At 39.3% G+C, this 18,661-nt stretch overlaps 1 protein-coding gene across 3 annotated transcripts in view; it reads right to left on the bottom strand.

The window, feature by feature from the left end:
* The window catches only part of FAT3 (FAT atypical cadherin 3), a 516,537-nt gene that overhangs the window by 216,299 nt on the left and 281,577 nt on the right, over nucleotides 1-18,661 (bottom strand). The gene's annotated exons all lie outside the window — the stretch shown is intronic.

The raw sequence follows: 18,661 nt of genomic DNA on the forward strand, positions 1-18,661 counted from the left end.
AAATACTAATTTAATTGCAAACTCTTGGAGGACAGAAAACATCTCTCATCCTTCTTTGCATTTAGGTGCCTGGCAGTTAACCTCCACTTAGAAGCCTTCCCAACCACTTATTCTCTCTGAGGATGACTTAGATAGTCTTCATTACACTCACATAATGCCATATACTAATGTCTACATGGCACACTCACCACTGGGATTGTTATTGCTGATGGACTTGCCCGAGCTTGACAACAAGTTCCTCAATTACAAGGTCTACGTTTTCAGTGCCTAATACAGTCTAGCCCATAGTAAATATATAATAAAGATTTGTTGGATGAATACATATAACAAGTGTTCAATAGTGTTTATTGAATTGAACATAATTGAACTATTTAACAGTAAAAGTATAAATGAAAATGACACTTGAAAAAAGCTTTTTAGTTTATGACTTCTTTGCAGAGCACTGGGTATGTGTTGGTCATGTAAAATTGAGAAAATAATCTAATTTCAATTTAATTCCCCTTTTAAATCAATTTAGAAAATCAGCTGGACCTAAAGATCCTAAGGCGTGAAGTAGCCTAAATGCAAATCCAAATCAAACTAATAAATGGATTTTAATAATCCCAAACAGAATTAGAATGACTAATGCCTGGAGTGCAGAGAGCTCTATAGTTCCTCTGAGAGTCAATACGAATACTTTTTGCAGTATCCTTATCACACAATCAACCAACCTCAGCCTGAATTCTCTTCACAGCTTTGTGACAGGTCATCCTTCACTTCTGAATCCAAAAAGAGATCATAAATCCCTCCATGTAGTGACTGAAATGTGTATCCCTGTATGTCTACCTAGTATAGTCCTCCAGCAAAACACAGAAAAATCTGCTCCTTTTCTACTTGGCACTTGGAATATTAATGACAAACTTTGAATTTCCCTTTTATCTGTAAGAATAACTTTTCCATCCCAGTTCCCCACTTTGATTCAAGGATTTCAGATCATATCCCACCCTGGTCATCCTCCTTTAAACAAGCTCCCCAATCGGTATGTCTGGTTAGAACACAAAGAAGTGGCAACAACTGGGCTGGCTGATACTTTTTTGAGTGATTCTAATTGATACTGAGTCATGTCCTGGTTCTGACAGGTACGTATGTCACCAGAGAATAAACAGCAATGTGATTGCCCGAGACTTCCCATCATAAACTGCAACCATCTCAAACAAAGGGTAGAATCACTGGCAGTATTTACTCCAAGGTTTCTAATGTTTGGAAACCTCCCCAAATCCCTTTCTGCTCTAAAGATGCTTCTGTTAGATTCCCCTGCTCATCCAACACTGAGCAGGCTTCAGCTGACAAAAATGGAGACTTGGACTCTAAAGGATATTTCCAATGTGTAATGATGTCAGGGTGCCAGGTGAAGAGAAGCAGGACTGGATGGATGGATGAATCTGGAGATGACAGGGTACCCACTGTATGTTTTGTCCCATTTGCTTAGCAGTTACCCCTACCAAAGACATCATTTGTTCATTAATTCATTCTAGAATCTTTCTAATGAGCCTCTATTATTGCCTAAGCTCTTTATTCAGCTATAAAAATGATATAATGAAGAGCAAGCAGATTCAATCCATTCCCTGCATTCACGGAATTTGTAGTCTGGTAGCAAGGACACACAATAAACAAATAAGTACACAAATACAGGATTGGAAACTATAGGAAGTGCTTTGAAAGAAAATCAGTGAATGCAATAGAATGGATAAAAGGGGCCAAATTTATATTGGAGCTTACAGGGAAGGGCAGTTTAAGGAAGAGACCTTAAAGGTGAGTCCTGGAGGGTGGGCACAGTTCAGTCAACCTGAGTAGGCAGTGACCAGAACATGGTAACAATCCAGGGTGGGGAAGAGTGTGACTGAATGAGGCCAGTGTGGCTTCAGAAGAGTGAGTCAGAGAGTAATGGCATGGGATGAGGCAGAGGCTTTGTCTATTGGGTTTAAGAAATTTTTAAAAATTATTTTTACAGAAACAGAAAGCTACTTACAGGTTTGAGAAAGGAGTGACATGATTGATTATCAGCTCAGGATCTAGAGGCTTCCTGAGTCTTCTTTTTGTCCTATGAGTAAGCTCCGACGAGACATGGAGTGTTATGTGTCCAGACAATTTGTCCACCCTAACCTGTCTCGCTTCCCTGCCACAGGTGTTACCCATTTATAAAATGCCTTTTCTCTTTTGAAATTCAAGCCATTTCTTCTGCAGATGTTATCACAGTGTAAATAATCTAGCACCCGCTTTGCTACAGAAAATTTCAGGCAATGGAATTCAGGAACTTGTGTCATGAAACACTGTCTGGCCCCAATTCCCAGGCATTCAGGCACGTTTGCTCAAAAGGATACCTGATACATCAACAAAACTCATCCCCCTAAACAAGGCAGTTCAGCTCATTAACTGAGTACTACATCCCGGAGGTAATTTGAGTATCCTCTAAAAGGATGTGATTTGCTATGTTTCATTAATAAAAAAACATGCAATACGGTTGCAGATTCATATCTAGAAAAGGCTGCACAGTGGTTTTGTCTAATTGGGCAGGAGAGACACTGGTTTTTGTGCTGATCAGCACTGTGTCAACTGAAGTTTGTAAATGGGAACCATGCTTTTAAGGAATGAAAAGCAGTTATTTCAACCAAAGAAATGAAACATCTCTACTACAAGCATATTCATTGAAGATAAATTAGAGATTGCTCATGCCTCAAAAGCATCTCTATAAATCAGATACCAAGTCATACGAATGAAAGGCATCTCTGGGCAGCCACCACAAAGAATAATTAGAGCATTAATAAAAATAATAAAGGCACCACTTTTATGGTATCTCCTTTTAGCCATAAAACACCAGTGTGGTATCCATATGAGAAGAATCATTATGCCTTTTGACAGCTAAGAAAACAAACACAGGGAGGGTTGAATGGCTCCCTGTCATCATGTAGCTAGTTGCTGGTAAAACTGGGTCCTGGCTTCTGATCCATTTTCTGTGAATGGCTCATGCTGCCTATTTTTATGACAGCGGTGCTAGCTGCCTTGTGATTCATTTACATACTATCATGTAATCTCCTCAATCACACTATGAAGTTGGCATAAAGATTCCCATTTTATAAATCAGAAACAGAGGCTCAGACGTTAAATGATTTGCCTTCGGGCCTGTAGCCAGTAGGTGATTAGGCTGGAATTGAGAGCCAGGGTTGCCTGTCCCTAAAGCAAATGTTCTTAACACTGTCATCACCACCCAGCCCCTGGATAAGCAAAAGGCTAACCTCCCTATCCTAACCCAGAATGGACAAAAGCATTGTCCGCTCAGAGGACAAGATATGCAAAGCACTGAAGAACTGGCAATTGATGAGTTAAAAGTGAAAATTCTGTGTAGAGCAGAGAAGGCCTGGGAGAAATAGGCACAAGAAGGGATATAGTCAAGATCTGTATGTTTACAAAGGCATGGACACAGTAAACATGGGCTTGTCTGTGAAATTCAGAAGGGGACTCTCATGTGTTGAACACCACCCCCCACCACCAACAGGTACTTGCACAGGTCTGGGCACGAGTTATTTCATTTATTTTGTGCAATAGCTGTGTAGTACTATTGACTTGGTAGTCATCATTCTAGAAGCTCAGGCGCAAGGAGTGACTATGTGAGATCACAAAACTAGACAGCTTTGGAGCTGGGATCTGTCTGAAACCAAACTCATCTCTGCGGGGTGAAACAGTGAGCTCTACAAGTTCTGCAATTACCTGAGATGGCAAGAGTCAACTTAGATTCTTTCTTCCATGGCACACAATAGGGTGAAACCATAAAAACAAACAAATAAACAAAGAAACAAAACCAACCCTGAAAAATATCTGGATAAGTCATGGTTGTTGGTACTATGAAGAAGTCTTGGAAAGCCAGGAATGTTTTACAGAGGCCTCTGTAATCCTATAAATTAAAATCATTGAAGCCAGCCATGTCCTCGCATGCACACCTTCTGTTGCTGTGGTCTCAGTACCCTGCTTGGTTGATAACTTTCACATTTTGCCCTAGTCAAGGGACTGTTTCTCCAGCTGGAGAATTTCTCATGCTGCTTGGACACAACCCACTTGGAAAGTTGACTCCCATGCCAGAGTAGTACCAAGGAATGTCAGAGCTTAGAAGGTGCTGAGATGTCCTCTGGCCCATCCCCCATGTTCTATAGGTAAGAGATGGAAGAAACAGGCCTAGTGTTTCTTTAGTAAAAGACACACCCTTTTACTAAACAATTTACACTATGTCAGGCATGGTGCTAGGAGTCTGATACACATTTATTCTAAACCTCACAGTGATCCTCCAGGAAGATATCATTTTCCTTGTTTTACAGATATTGGAAACCAGGTTTAAAAAAGTTAAATGCCTTTATCAAGGTGACATGACTTACAGGCAGTAGAATCCAGCTTTAAACCCACATTATGTGAGTCCAAAGCTCATGTTATTTATCTATTCCCACTGCGATCTCTCTTTCTACACTGGAGGCTGCAGTCACTGCCTGAGACCAATGTATATCAGAACCACCTGGATCACTGTAAAAACAGAAATTCCCAGGCTTACTCTGACATACCAAATTTCCCACAGGCAAGGGTCATACCTTCTTTTCTGTATCTTTCATTTTATCTGCAGAGTATGTGGAAGGTGCTGAGGATATGCATTTGTAAAAGGCTCCCTTAATGGCATAACAGGATTGAGAACTTCAAGTGAGGTCACATTTAGCTAACCTCAATCCTGATACAGGTTACTGTGGGGAGATTCCATTTGGCAATTTTCTCTAAGAACTCCTAGTGAGTTCTTTTAACTTTGTTGTTCTGCCTGTCATCCAGTCATGAAGGCATGCTGTGCTCCCCACCCAGAGGAGACAAAAAAGTAAAATATCAACCCAACAGTCAATGCAGGTTTCATGCTGCTCTGATGTGGCCCAAGGAAGGTTCACGTCCCACTCACTACCCGTCCTTAAAGCAGGTTCTCTTCTATTTTCACAATGAAAGCATACCCATCACATCACTATGCTGTTATTGAAAAGGCCTTGGTGGCCAAAGTTGCTCATAATCCACTTTTATACGAGAATCTGACATTTGGGCAGAAGAAAAAAAGAAATCAGTTCAAGCCAATGACATTTCTATGGGAAAGGCCGCAGCTTCACAAAAGGGCCAGGGAAAGTGGCAGTTAACCCTCTGGTGGCCTTATTGTTTCTCATTCAAGACTGGGAACACTAGGACATCCAAGAGGAGGGCTCAGAGAAAGAGGGCTGCCACCTGTTGCTAGGGATGACATCACCACCCCAGCAAGAGCAGCTTGTGTGTATGTCATTAATCAACACTGGCTTTTTTGCAGGTCCATTCACTGAGATCTCAACTGTCAGCACTCCAGCTTCAAAGTTCCAAAGGGATCTGCCAAAATGTCTGGCCTCCAACCCAAAGAAAGTTGGCCTGTATTCAAAATTACCTTTGAGGGGAGGGCAAGGGTGGTGCTGATGTGGTGATATTCTCTTGTTTTTTTGTTACTGTTGTGTTTGTTTACAAGTCTTCTGGGGTTAATTAGGAGAGGGGAAAAAGCAGAAGGGTCTGAGGAGAAGATCAAGAAAAAGCCTATCTCATCCCATGTGAGGGGAATAGGAAAGAAGTCAGGCAGGACATTCCTGTTAACATAAGTGTTGTAGCCTACTTTTCATTTTTTTTCCTTAATGTTGAAAAATTCCTCTAAGAATTAACTGCCAATGGTGTCACAGAATCAGATATGCTACTGAATTGGAGTCATGGATGTTAGTTATAAGCAAAATCTTAGGTATCACCCTTCATCTTACAGGTCAGTAAACTGAGTCCCAGAGACAGTGAGTCTTGGCCTTAGTAGTCTGTTGGCAATAGCTAGCTGATCACCATAGCTGGTTTATTCTTCTTTCTGTGTACAACACTGAATGAGAATTCCCAGCTTCCCTTGCAGCTAGCTGGGTGTGGCCATGTGATTAACTTGAGGAGGTGAGATGCATGTCACTTTCAGGCTGGCCCAGGACAACTTTCTATGCCCCAATTTCATGCTCTTTCCACTCTTCTGGCTTACTAAAGTCACTGAAAAGGTTGGACTGTAGGTCTGCTCTCCTATCTTCCCTCTCCTCCCCTCAGTGCCTGGTCATGCTGCTATCTTTCACCTTAGCAGAACAATTTATGTCAGCAACCTGCTCCTTCAGGATATAGTAAAAAATGACTTTCAAATTCATCTTTAATCATTCATTAGACATAAAATCTGGATAAATTAATCTATCAAAAAATTTCCGTTCCCTTGTCAAATTAAGATCTTTACCAATTAAACCACCAAACACTGATATTTCCTCAGACTCCTCTCAACCTTGATGTTCCTAGTTCACTACTTTCATAACAACCCTTTTTTGAGCCTCTTTTTTAGTAGCAAATTGCCAATAGGCAATGCCATAAAGTTTGTATCAGATGGAACAGAGATGTTTCAGAATAGAGTATATGGACCCCAAGAAAGAATACATCTGTCAGGAAAGACTCCTTATGGTTAACTGGCCCCAAATTCATGGCCAGAGTCTAGCAGCCATTTCTAACAAAGGACTCTCACAAGCACTGCATTTAAGGGAAAATCCATAGGCTAAGCCTCCAGCCCTCTGAACTGTGTTCCTGTCTCCTGAGCCAACTCTTGTAAAGGAGTTCCTGGTATTGTCTTTCCACCAATGGGCTGAAACATGCCCCGTCCAATCAAAACTGCACAGCTTTATTCTCACTAGCACCTTCACTAATCAATCAGAACTGCTCCATATGACCAATCAGAATGAGTGATTCTGACCAATCAAGACAGTGCTATTTGGACCAACCAGACTGTACAACTTTGGATCCCTTATTTGCATGAAAATGGACCACTCAGAGACCAGGGCAGAGACTTTCTCTAGAAAAGTGGCCTGTCCTTAATCTATGTGCAGAGTACGCTTTTGGTTCCCACTGGAGGATGTGTTTCCCTGGTTTATAAACAGTTTACCTAAATCAAGTTTTTACTGCATCCAAGACTGTGGACTACTGTCGGCATTAGATTGGTGGCAGCAAACTTTTGATGACAAGTCTTAAACAGAAAAATATTAAAGAGTGAAACAAGTTTGAAAGTAGAAGAAAAGAAAGATTCAGAGCAACTGTATCTCTCCAGCACAGAACCTGTCACAACTCTATGAGAGCATGGCTATACAGCAGTACAAATGGGGTGGTCCTCAAAGTGGCCTGGGGGAGGAAGAGGAAAGGGGAGAACCGTAACAAGTTGAAAATGAGACTTATGGGCACATAACACATCCTAGCCCCCATCCCAGAGCTCGGAGCGAGATCAAGAAGTGAGGCAGACTTCGCTGACACGCGACTGATCTCTGGTCATTCTTTTAATTTTTAAGGTTTCAGTGATTAACAACTGAGGGGGCACAACTTATCTTACAATTCTGTTCACAGAAGTTACAACAACCCAAGGAGAACTCTCTTCGGGGCTCTTTGAGAAATGTATCTATTGGTGTTATATCTTTCTTTTTTGAGTATTATTACTTCTCCTTTTTATTAATTAGAAAGAGAAATCTTGCTGTCAGTAGAAACAGATGAACAGAACTACAGCTGGTACTTATTAAATTTAAAAAATCTGTTATTTTACTGGAGTGATTCTTCCATACTTGTCAACATCACGTTGTGAGACGCATCTGGTCAAGCATTCGTCTCTGGCAAGAGCACAAATAAATGACATGAGGTCAGTATAGTGGGGCCATGACATTCACACCAAATGTCAACATGCATTTGTGGGAGGTTCTTGAAGAATCTTAATTTATTTTTTAGGCAAACAGAGATATTCTAACCTTTCTGTCTGACAGTATCAAAATTATTTTGACTGTAGAACATAATTGGACATAAATGTCCTAATAAGCTCTTGGAGGAGTAGAATGCAAATTGGCACAGCAACTATCATAGATGACAGATGAGATAAAAATGACTCCTTGCTCAATACTTTTAGGGTGGAAATTTCAGACCAAACATATGACCAAATTAAAACTGTTCCTTCTTCATTAAATTTAATACAGCAAACAAAATCTAAAACAAATAACCAATCTGCCTTTGTTGGAAGCAAAGGTGGGCGCTGGGAGCATGAGAAGGAAAGACTAAATAGAGAAAAGGAATTAATAAAATTACCTACTTCAAGTTGCAAACAAATAATTTAATATTTAAATAATGTATATAAGAAAGATATTTTCCTAAAGGACTAGAAGTTAATCAAACATTTAAAATTCTGATATAACGACTTCATTGGTGAATTTTACCATACATTATAAAAAGAATTAATACCAATCATTCTCAAACGTTTCCAAAAAAAACCAAAGATGAGGAAACACTCCCAAATTCATTTTATGAGGCCTGGATTATCTTGATACCAAACCAGAAAAGGACACTACTAGGAAAAAAACACAACTATAGTCCAACATCTATGATGAATATATTGTAGATGCAAAAATTCTCAGTAAAATACTAGCAAACCAAATTTAGAAGCACATTGAAAAGATTTTTTCACCATGATCAGGTGAAATTTATCCCTGGGATGCAAGGATGATTCAACATATGCAAATAAATCAATATGATACAAATAAAAACCATAAGGAGATACCACCTCATGCCTGTTAGAATGGCCATAGCCAAAAAAGAAAAAACAAAAAAGAAAAAACCAAAACACCAAGAGATAACAAATACTGGTGTGAATTTGGAGAAAAGGCAAGTCTTGTACACTGTTGGTGAAATTGTAAATTGGTGTGGCCACTATGAAAAATAGTATGGAGTTTCCTCAAAAAATTAAAAATAGAACTACTATATGACCCATTAATTCCATTTCTCAAAACATATCCAAAGGTAATGAAAATGCTACGTTGAAAATGTACCTATATCTCCATGTTCACAGCAGCATTATTTACATTAGCCAAGACATGGAAACAGCCTGAGTGTCCACTGATGACTGATTGGATACAAAAAGCAGTGCTGCAATGGAATATTACTCAGCCATAAAGCATGAGGAAATCCTACAGTTTTCAAGAACATGGATGAAACATGAAGGCATTAGGCTGAGTAAGACAGAGAAAGACAAATATTGTATGATCTCCTTATATGTGGAATCTAAACAAAACAAAACAAAAAGAAAAACAAACTCATAGCAAAAGTGATCAGACTGTAGTTACCAGATGCAGAGGATGGGCGATGGGGGGATTAGAGGAGACGGTCAAAAGGTACAAACTTCTACTTATAATATAAAATAAATAGGGACATAAGGTACGACAAGATGACTATAGCTAACACTACTATATGACTGTTAAGAGAGCTAATCCTGCCCTTACTGGTGTGGCTCAATTGGTTGGGTGTCATACTGTAAAGAGAAAGGTCACTAGTTCATTCCTGGTTAGGGCACATGCTAGGGTTGCAGGTTCAGTTCCTGGTTGGGGCACGTTTGAAAGGCAAGCAATTGATGCTTCTCTCTCACATTGGTGTTTTTCTCTCTCTCTTTCTCCCTCCCTTCCTCTCTCTATGAAAATAAATAAAAAACATTTATTTATTTTTTAAAAAGCTAATCCTAAAACCTCTCATCACATTTTTTTTTTCTGTTTTCTTCTTGTTTTTCTTTCCATTGCATCTATATGAAAAGATGGATGTTAGCTGAACCTATTATGGTAGTCATTTCTCAATATATGTAAATCAAACCATCATGCTGTACAACTTAAACTTATATAGTAATACATGTCAATTATTTTTCAATAAAATTGAAGAAAAATCCTGGGATAAAAATATACATCATATTCATTATGTATTTCATATTCTATTTCATAAGCTATATTGGTAATTATTATTATTTAAAGAGAAATAAATCAAAAAGTGTGTGCTTATGCTAGTAGGATAACACATTTGTCAAGTGCAAACAATGTGTTAGATGTTTTACGTCTATTAATTCACTTTACAGAAGAATAAAAGGTAAATTTAAAGGCTATTTGAGACCTACTGGGCAGCTCAACTGGTTAGAGCATTGTCCTGATATGCCAGGGCTGTGGGTTCAATCTTCAGTCAGAACACATACAAGAATCAACCAATGAATGCATAAATAAGTAGAACAACAAATCGATGTCTTTCCCCCACCCCATAAGTAAATAAAAATTTTAAAAAGGATATTTGAGAGCTGGTTAAGAAATGGGACATCAATAATCAACCAATTACCAAGATCCTGAGTGCAGTCACCTCTGACCTTCATTCATTCCAGACATTTATTAAATATCTCCTGTATATCAGTTGACAGAATAATTAATATCAATCAAACCAAGTCACTATCTTTGAGAGGTCCATAACCCAGTGGGAGAGGCAGATATAGGAAAATAGCTCGTTAAGATGCAACAGATTAAAAAGGCTAAACTACTCACTCTGTGCACAATGCACCACTGGAGCACAGAGTAGTGAACTGATTATTTTGAAGAGGGAACAAAGGAAATAATCCAGTTGGGTTTTGAAGAATGGGTAAAAGTTTGCCAAATAGGGAAAGGACATGCCATGTTGAGCATGTATTACTTATAAAACCTTGGAGATAAGAACAAGCATATGCATCTGGAAAACACAAGTCCAAATGTGTATGTATGCAATGCAGTAGGGTGTTAGGATGGAAAGGAGAACAGGTAGAGGAGGCAAAATTGTGATATCCTAAAAAAAAGGACGGTTTATTCCTTTGATAATGGAGACCAATGGTGACTTCATCATATCTAAGTTATATGAGTGTATCTGTTTTCAAACAACAACCAGCAGGCACAGAAGCCTGGACTGGGAAGGGAAAAGCATAGAACTGAATTGGCTGCCCTAGATGTTTTTTTGTTTGTTTGCTTGTTTTTTGTTTTTGAGGGAAGAAGGAGAAGGGGGTTGGAGAGAAGAGGAAACTCCCAGACTGACTGGAGGGCCCATAGGAGCAAGGGAACGGGGAACGGGGGAGGAGGAAAGGGGAAAGGGGATGGGGAAAGGGGGAAGGGGGAAGGAAGTAGGAGTGGAGACTCCCGGTCCCCCACACAGGCCCATAGGAATCTCCTTGCCCTGGGACGGTTTTAAGACAGTAGACGACTATGAGTAATAGGGAATAAACTGACTCATAAAGTAGGGGTGAGAAACTATAAGGTGTGATGACTGGTTTGATTTCGGAAGTGGAAGACAGAGGCACTTAAATATAATAAGATATATATTTTAAGTTTGAGTGGGTGGATGTACAGTTTCTCAAAAAGGAAGAGTGAGTTTAGATTGGTAGAACTTTTGGACATGCTGGATTCAAGACTTTGCATGAGAAATCCAGATAGAGCTACCCAAGAGGCAGTTAGATATTTAGGTCTGAAGCTCAGGAGAGGCAGGGCGGTGGTGGTATATCTGGGAGTCAGTCAGCAACTACCCTTTTCCTGAACTACACATCTGTCACTCTGGTCCAGCAATGTCTTAGCTCCTCTGCTGTCCATAGAATCAGGTGTAGACCCTTTATCTGGACTTTCAAAGACCACATGAGCTAGACTGGACCTCTCTTCTCAACCTTATTTCCCTCAACCTGGATGCTCAAACCAAATAAACCACTGTCACTTTGTGAACAAGACCTTAGGTATTTGCTGTTATCTCCTCAGCTTTGCATTTCTATCCTGCCTAGATTCACTCCACTGGTTGAAATATGACTCATTTCTGGTTTCATTCCAAATCTCATCTTGGCCTTCAAGTGTTACCTCAATGATACCCACAGTAATAAGCAACCTCCTCTTCTTTTGGGCTCCCAGAGCATATAGTTCACACCTCTTATGCAAGGTCTTACTTCCTCCAGTCTGGCCCACCGTTGTCTCCATAAGTCACTCTCCCGCATTAGACTAGGAGTTCAATGGAGCAGGGCCATTCTCACAGGACAAGCTAAATAAAGGAGTGCTGAAAAGAAGGGGCTCCTTGGGCTTAAAGCATGTAGCATCCTTCACTCTGCTCCTGGGAACAGAGTCTAGCTATCACATCAGAAGCTAAAAGCTTCAGGGCTGATTGCTTGGTCCCCAGTGGGGAATAGAGAACTCAGGATTATGTGATGAAACATGACAAATGACTTAGTGAACTGACAAAATTGCAAAGATTAGACCTTCCTTTTTTTCTGGTGTTCATCCAGCTTCTCTACTTGTCATGACCTCTTCTGCCAAGCTCGAGCACCAAGACTTCCATGTGCAGAACACAAGAATAGGGGAAGAATGATTTCTTTGGCAGTTGTAAGGTTTTTGTGTTTATCTACTCATTAGATTTTTAAAAATGATTATTGCTATTTATATGAAAACACAGCGTCTGTGACCCTGATGATAGATAAATGTAGGCTGTAAGCTCAGCTGTCAACAGTTAATACCTTTCTAGGAACACAATATAACTCGACCTCTAATTACAGAGGAATTATTCTAGAAAGGAATTAGGTTAATAAGGGGTGGACCTCAGAGTAGAGGCATCCTTTTCTTCCTTGTAAACTCTCTCATCACCCAAGAGTTAGGGATGCAGAGACAAGTAGAAAAATGACCCCCACCCACCAACCACTGCTTCTACTTTCTGCTGTTTGGAAGGCTGATACCATGCTTGTGCCTACTCCTGATAATGGCTCTTGGCATTGGATGCCCTGTTCTCACTCCACATTAGTTGACAAGACACTAGCAACTTGGATTCTGAGCGCCAATATGAATGCATATATCCTTAGATTCTGATCATACAATATAGCTCCTTCCATATTTATACTGGTCAGGCATGTCAATGTCATCCTAATAATTACAATAACAGCAGTAATAATATTAACATAGAGGCAGAAGAAACACAGTTCATCTTCTTGGTGACCAAAAAAGCCACTTTTCTGTATAATAATCACTCACATTCACAGATGTGTAACGCATGCATCTTACATCTGCTTGAAGATCCTCTGGCTGTCAAACAAAAAAACAAAGGTTCTTTGTATTGCTCCATCTTATAATTCTTCTCTTACAATTTCTGCTTGGATTATATAAATAGCCAGTGCTTATTTTAGGAGAAAATTAGATGCTGATTTATTGATCATTTGTAAAAAGCCTCTTGTCTCTCTCCAGTTTTTCAATTTCTAAAAACAAATCAGTTTTCCCTCACATGAATTTTTTGATGCTTCCAAACAGATCAGTGGAAATGGAAACATTTATATAGTTGAGTGAACATGTGTCAACATGCTCTAAAATAAAAAAAGAAAAGAAAGACACTAGTGCATCGAAGGAGCATTGCCAACCACACACTTTAATGCCCATCCATTATACCTTGGAATCCATGTGTGAAACTGTCTTCATGACTCTAGGGGGTCCTTGGAGGCAGGATGTGGATCTTGAAATTGAATTAATTTTAAGACCACCACATATGGTAACAGTATCTCCCCTCAGAGCTGTGGGGCAGTTCTGGACACCTCATGGACCATGGCCAAGGTTCAAAAGACCACGCACCTTTCTGTCTGCTTCAGGTGACCACATTTTATCAAGTGTGTTCTGCGAATATTTCTGTGTACCCTTGATTTATATGGAATTATGTACTGAATGTGAACTCAGATAATCTGTGCCTGAATAGTTTACCATAGTCTCCCCTGCCTCCTGTCCCAATTTCATGGGCTCCTCTTGGATTCTGAACCATTTCCAGTACCACTCAACACATTTCTTTGCCTTTATTCCATAGCGATTTGTGCTTTATTATCAGGTACTTATATAATGAAGTACCCAGATTAAAATATATACGTGTAGATAGAGAAGTAGAATAATATTTTTTAAAAGATGATTTATTAGATCTTTTGATACTACTCTTATTGCCATTGGATTTAAATATTGAAGAGTCCCCACTGTGAAGACAGCTGTTGCTGTTTAAGTCATAATCTAGAACAAGATGTGCTTTATGTGCTTATAACTTCAGAGAAAATTTTAGGCAAAATCTATGTGATGAAAGTCTTGCAGCCCATGAGGTCAATGACAGGCTGACTTGGTTATTTACCTTTGTCTCAAAGCCATGAAATTCAGAGCAAGAAAAGAAAAGGCTAAGTGCACAGTTTAAGACCACAATTTAAATTACTGCATGAGAGACCCAGACTTTTCATTTCCTATTCTCCTCTTAGTGTAATACTGACTCTCATAGTAATCACCATACTCTCAAAAAGTAACCACCGTGAGACACCTCTTCATCATATTTAAAATAAGATTTCATTAGTAAGCGGGATGCCGTCTGGGTGAGGCATGACTGTTCTCTGGTGTAGCATTGTTTATTGATTTTGGACATCTTAGTGGACAGACCTCTGCTCTGAACCTCAAAAGGGCGATGCCTGCCTATATCATCACCCTACCCCTGCTGGCTGCTGCCACCCCTTTCCCAGCCACAGCACCCATCACAAGGTAAGATGTCAAAGAAAATGAAGTTCTCCTGTTATCTTTACTTAGTCAGGATTCTGCCTAATTTTTGGAACTCATCTCTTTTATGGATTTAAAGACACCTTTATAAACCCTGCCCCCCGACCCCAACCCCAACACAAATGTTCATGTAATTCAAATCAGCAAGTCACTCTTAAGTTAGATGCTAACGAACTTGGCAAAAACAAGTAAGAAAATGAACAAAAAATACCAGTAGAAATCCAAAGAGTTCTTTGGGTTTTTATTATATTATTTGCATACTTATGTGGAGGTCAGTGCAGTTTATCAGAATAAGAGGGGGAAAAAAAAACTAAGTTGTGCATAACCTGGCTATACTAAGTCTATGGCTACACTAAGTCTTCCCTAACTTTCCTTTCATGTTTTTTCTACATGTTACCTGGAAAGTGTAACCATTTTCTCAACATGTGGCTAAGTGGGAGCGCCAAGAAAAAGTTCTAAATGTTGGCTTGTGTTTTTTTTTTCCTAGTACCTTTCCAGTGTTCCTCAAAGAGTTACTGTGTAAAGGAGCACGTGCAGGGGGTTGGTATCCACATGCAGGAGGTCCCGGCTGAGTTCTCTGAGATGCACCTGGCAGGCTCTCCATCATCTCTCCGGCTTGGCTCTCCTTGCAATGTGTCTTCATCACTGTCAGTCATCACTTGTCACTCATGTTTTGGGAACAGTGCCATCTTCTACCACCAGCTTCACATGTTTTTTTCCTTTTATGCTCCTAACTTTACTCTAGGGAGTCTGAACCTAGACAGCAGCCCTCTCTGAGATATTATACCCAGAAACCAATATTCCTTCACTATCACTTGATTATTTTCCTTATCAGAAGCTTCCTGAATTTTTTCATTAAAAAAAATCAGGATAATTAGGAGGAATCAGTGAGAAAAGCCATAAGGTAATATCTGTGAGCATTTTTAGAAAGAGAAGGTAAAAGTAGAATCCTCACTTGACATTCATGGGTATGAATTTATAACGAAAAGGTAGGAAGGCAGTCTGCCAATCAACTTTCTAATCTAATGACTGCACCCCTTGTCTGTGAGTACAAACTCAACACACAACACAGCTGTGTACCAATGAAGACTTGCTATATTATTACATTTCCTGAGCACTATTGTTCAATAAGGATGAACAGCAGAAACAGCATGGACTTGGGAGGTAGGTCCCACATGCATTTATATCTGAGCTCTGCCGTGTGATCTTGGACAAGCTAGTTAACCTCTGTGAATTTTAGTATTCTGTACTATTATGAGAGAAGGAGGGGAGGGCTAACTAGTCTTCCCTTAAGGGTAATGTAAGAATGCCTAGCATACTTCTTTTCCTAATAAACTCCACAATTAGATACATGGTATGAGGATCTAGTTTCTCCTTTCCTCAAACACAAGCTTCAGTTGGATAATGAGGGTTTGATGGTCTGAAAGGGGGAAAGGGAAGATGACAACACTGATGACGATGATGACAATGGCCAAGACGATTGAACAACTACTTTTTTGGACTCTTTACCCATAAAACATTTACAACTCATGTAACTAGGCTAAGCTGATGGAGCAGGCTGAGGCAGCTATTTCTCCAAAACAGAAGTTAACTATTCAGAAAATGCAGTGCGTTCTTGAGGCACTATAAGCATGTCAACTCTTAGAGAAGGACTTGAGAAAGCAGGTGACCTAGTAACTATACAAAGACTAAAAGTGTTCAGACTTTTTCATAAGTCAGCACTGAGTCAACAGCCTCTGGGAAAAAGCAAGACAAATTGCAATCACTGGACTTGAGCTTAGCAAAACTGGATGAATTAAGATCAAACTAGAGGTCATTCAGTCTGGCTTCCTACGACTGTATCTATGACAGATGCCAAACAACTTCCCTTTTGCCCCCTATTCTGGATTGAGACACTACCTCATCCTGATGCCCCCAGTAGAATGATTCTGAATGTACCCTGCACTGCCTAATATGCTAGCCACCAAGCTCATGTGGCTACCAAGCACATGAAATGTGGCCAGTGAAACTGAGGAGCTGGCTTTGAAATTTCACTTTATTTTAAGTAGTTAAAATTAAAATTTTAAATATTGATACCTAATTTTGTTCTGGAGGACTTTTAAATATATTTGGAATAACTTGGATATGTGGATCTATTTTTTTCAACCATAAATGTTAGGAAATCTAAATACAAATGAATTACTTCTGATGAAAACAGCATTCAAATTGAGGTGTGCCATTAGTATAAAATGCACATCAGATTTTGAAGACTGAATATGAAAAAGAATAAATATGTCATTAATATTTATATATTTATTACATATCAAAATTATGTAAGTTAAATAAAATGTATCATGAAAATTAATTTTGTCTGTTTATTTTTTATGCTTTTAATGTAGCTAGTAGAACATTTTAAATTAAATTCATGGCTCAAATTATATTTTTATTATGTAACACTGGAGTATACACTCCTGAAATAGAGATAAAATTTCAGATATTGTCCGACCACTAAAAATATGATGGGAATATCATATCCTTCGTAATGTATTTGTCAGGTCTAACGGCACAGACTTCGGAGCCCAAAGCTGAATGCAAACCTAGCTTCCACGACTTTCAATATCATCAGTCTACTGTTGCTATCTGAACCCTAATGCAATATTCAAACTTACTTTCTTTTCATTTTATCTTTATGTTCTCTGAAAATTTGATAAATATGCCTTCTACTATTTGATCAAATCAGAAAATAATATGGAATTCATCTGAGAGGGCTTCAAAGATGTGTGAATTCCATAGCACACTCCAACTTCTGACATCATGTGTAACAGTGAAGACGTCTCCTCTTACAGTCCCATCAGAGGGCTCTTGTGTACTCTACATGTTCATTCCACAGTCCTCACCACACACTTGGCTATGTCAAAGTCCAGGGCTACTTCCTTTCTCTGTGCCCACAGAGAAATAATCATCAAATAATCATCAAATGCTGCTTACTGAACATCTGCCATCCAAATTATTAACCAAGAAATATTAAATGAATATATTTATCCTTTGGTGATTATCTTTACTCAGCAAAACTTGCTCACTCAGTAGATGTATTTTGTTGATGGCCAACCACTCGGTGTAATAGGAGATCAGCTCAACCCCTATTCTGGGGGAAGGGTGGGTTTTGGTGATGCCACTGGAAAATAGGCATGTCTTATACAAACAGGTCTGAAAGATGCTTAACAATGTGACTTCCATGTGAAAGTATAAGCTCCTTTTCATCCCAACCCTTTTCTCTTCTAGAATAAGGTCTTCTTTAGCTTAGTGTTTGGTGGTAGTCACCAAGTTTTCTTTTATGCTACAGCTATCTGTGACTTCTCTACACGCCCCACACCTCAGAACAATTGTATTGCAGGTTTTTGAGGGAGGAAACATGTGATAAAATGAACAGTAGGGGAGGAGGCAGAGAAATAAATGGAAAAGACAGAACTCCAAGGGGCCAGCCTCAGTCAATCTGTTTCTGTTGCTTCATCTATATAATAGAATCCAGGCTGAAAAAGTCTTCCACCCAAGGATGCTATATTAATTGGCTAATTAATGACTGTAACTCACTCTTAAAAATCCAAAGAATGTCATTAATGGTAACTATTTTTTACGCAAAAACCATTTAAGTAATTAGCAAAACTCAGGTTGCTCTGAATTAGAAAGTAAATTTCAGCTTGAGAATCCATTACTAGGATGGTAGAAAAAGCAGAACTAATTGTGGTCTAAGCCATCACTGTGGGAATTTTATGTCACTGTCTGGTGGTTTGGTTGTGTCATTACATCAAGAAAATGGGCTATGTGCAATGAACAGGTGGCTTGGGTTATAAAAACAAATATGTAGAAAAAATGCATGCCTGTAGGTACAAAAAATGAAGTAGAAAAGAAGGCATCAATATGCTAGAAGCTGATGGAACTAGTGAGGACAAAGAATCACTTCTGAGCCCTCAGGTTACTAAACCAGCACTAGGGTGGATTTTAATGGAACAAAGCAAATTCATCAGCAATTAGCTATCTGTATTCTACAGTTGAGACAAAGTGAAATTTAACAATCTAGCCCCATCCTCATACCACTGAACATTATATTATTTTGTTTCTGTTCCTGACAATGACCTGATGATCATTTGTCACAGGGAGCAGAGCCAATGGCTTGAATCAAATGTGGGGTTAAGCAACCCAATTCCAGGTGCTCACAAACCCCAAGTTCAGAGGTCTGT

This window comes from Furipterus horrens, unplaced genomic scaffold (assembly GCF_987537825.1).
Source record: "Furipterus horrens unplaced genomic scaffold, mFurHor1.1.pri manual_scaffold_2, whole genome shotgun sequence".
NCBI lineage: Eukaryota > Metazoa > Chordata > Mammalia > Chiroptera > Furipteridae > Furipterus > Furipterus horrens.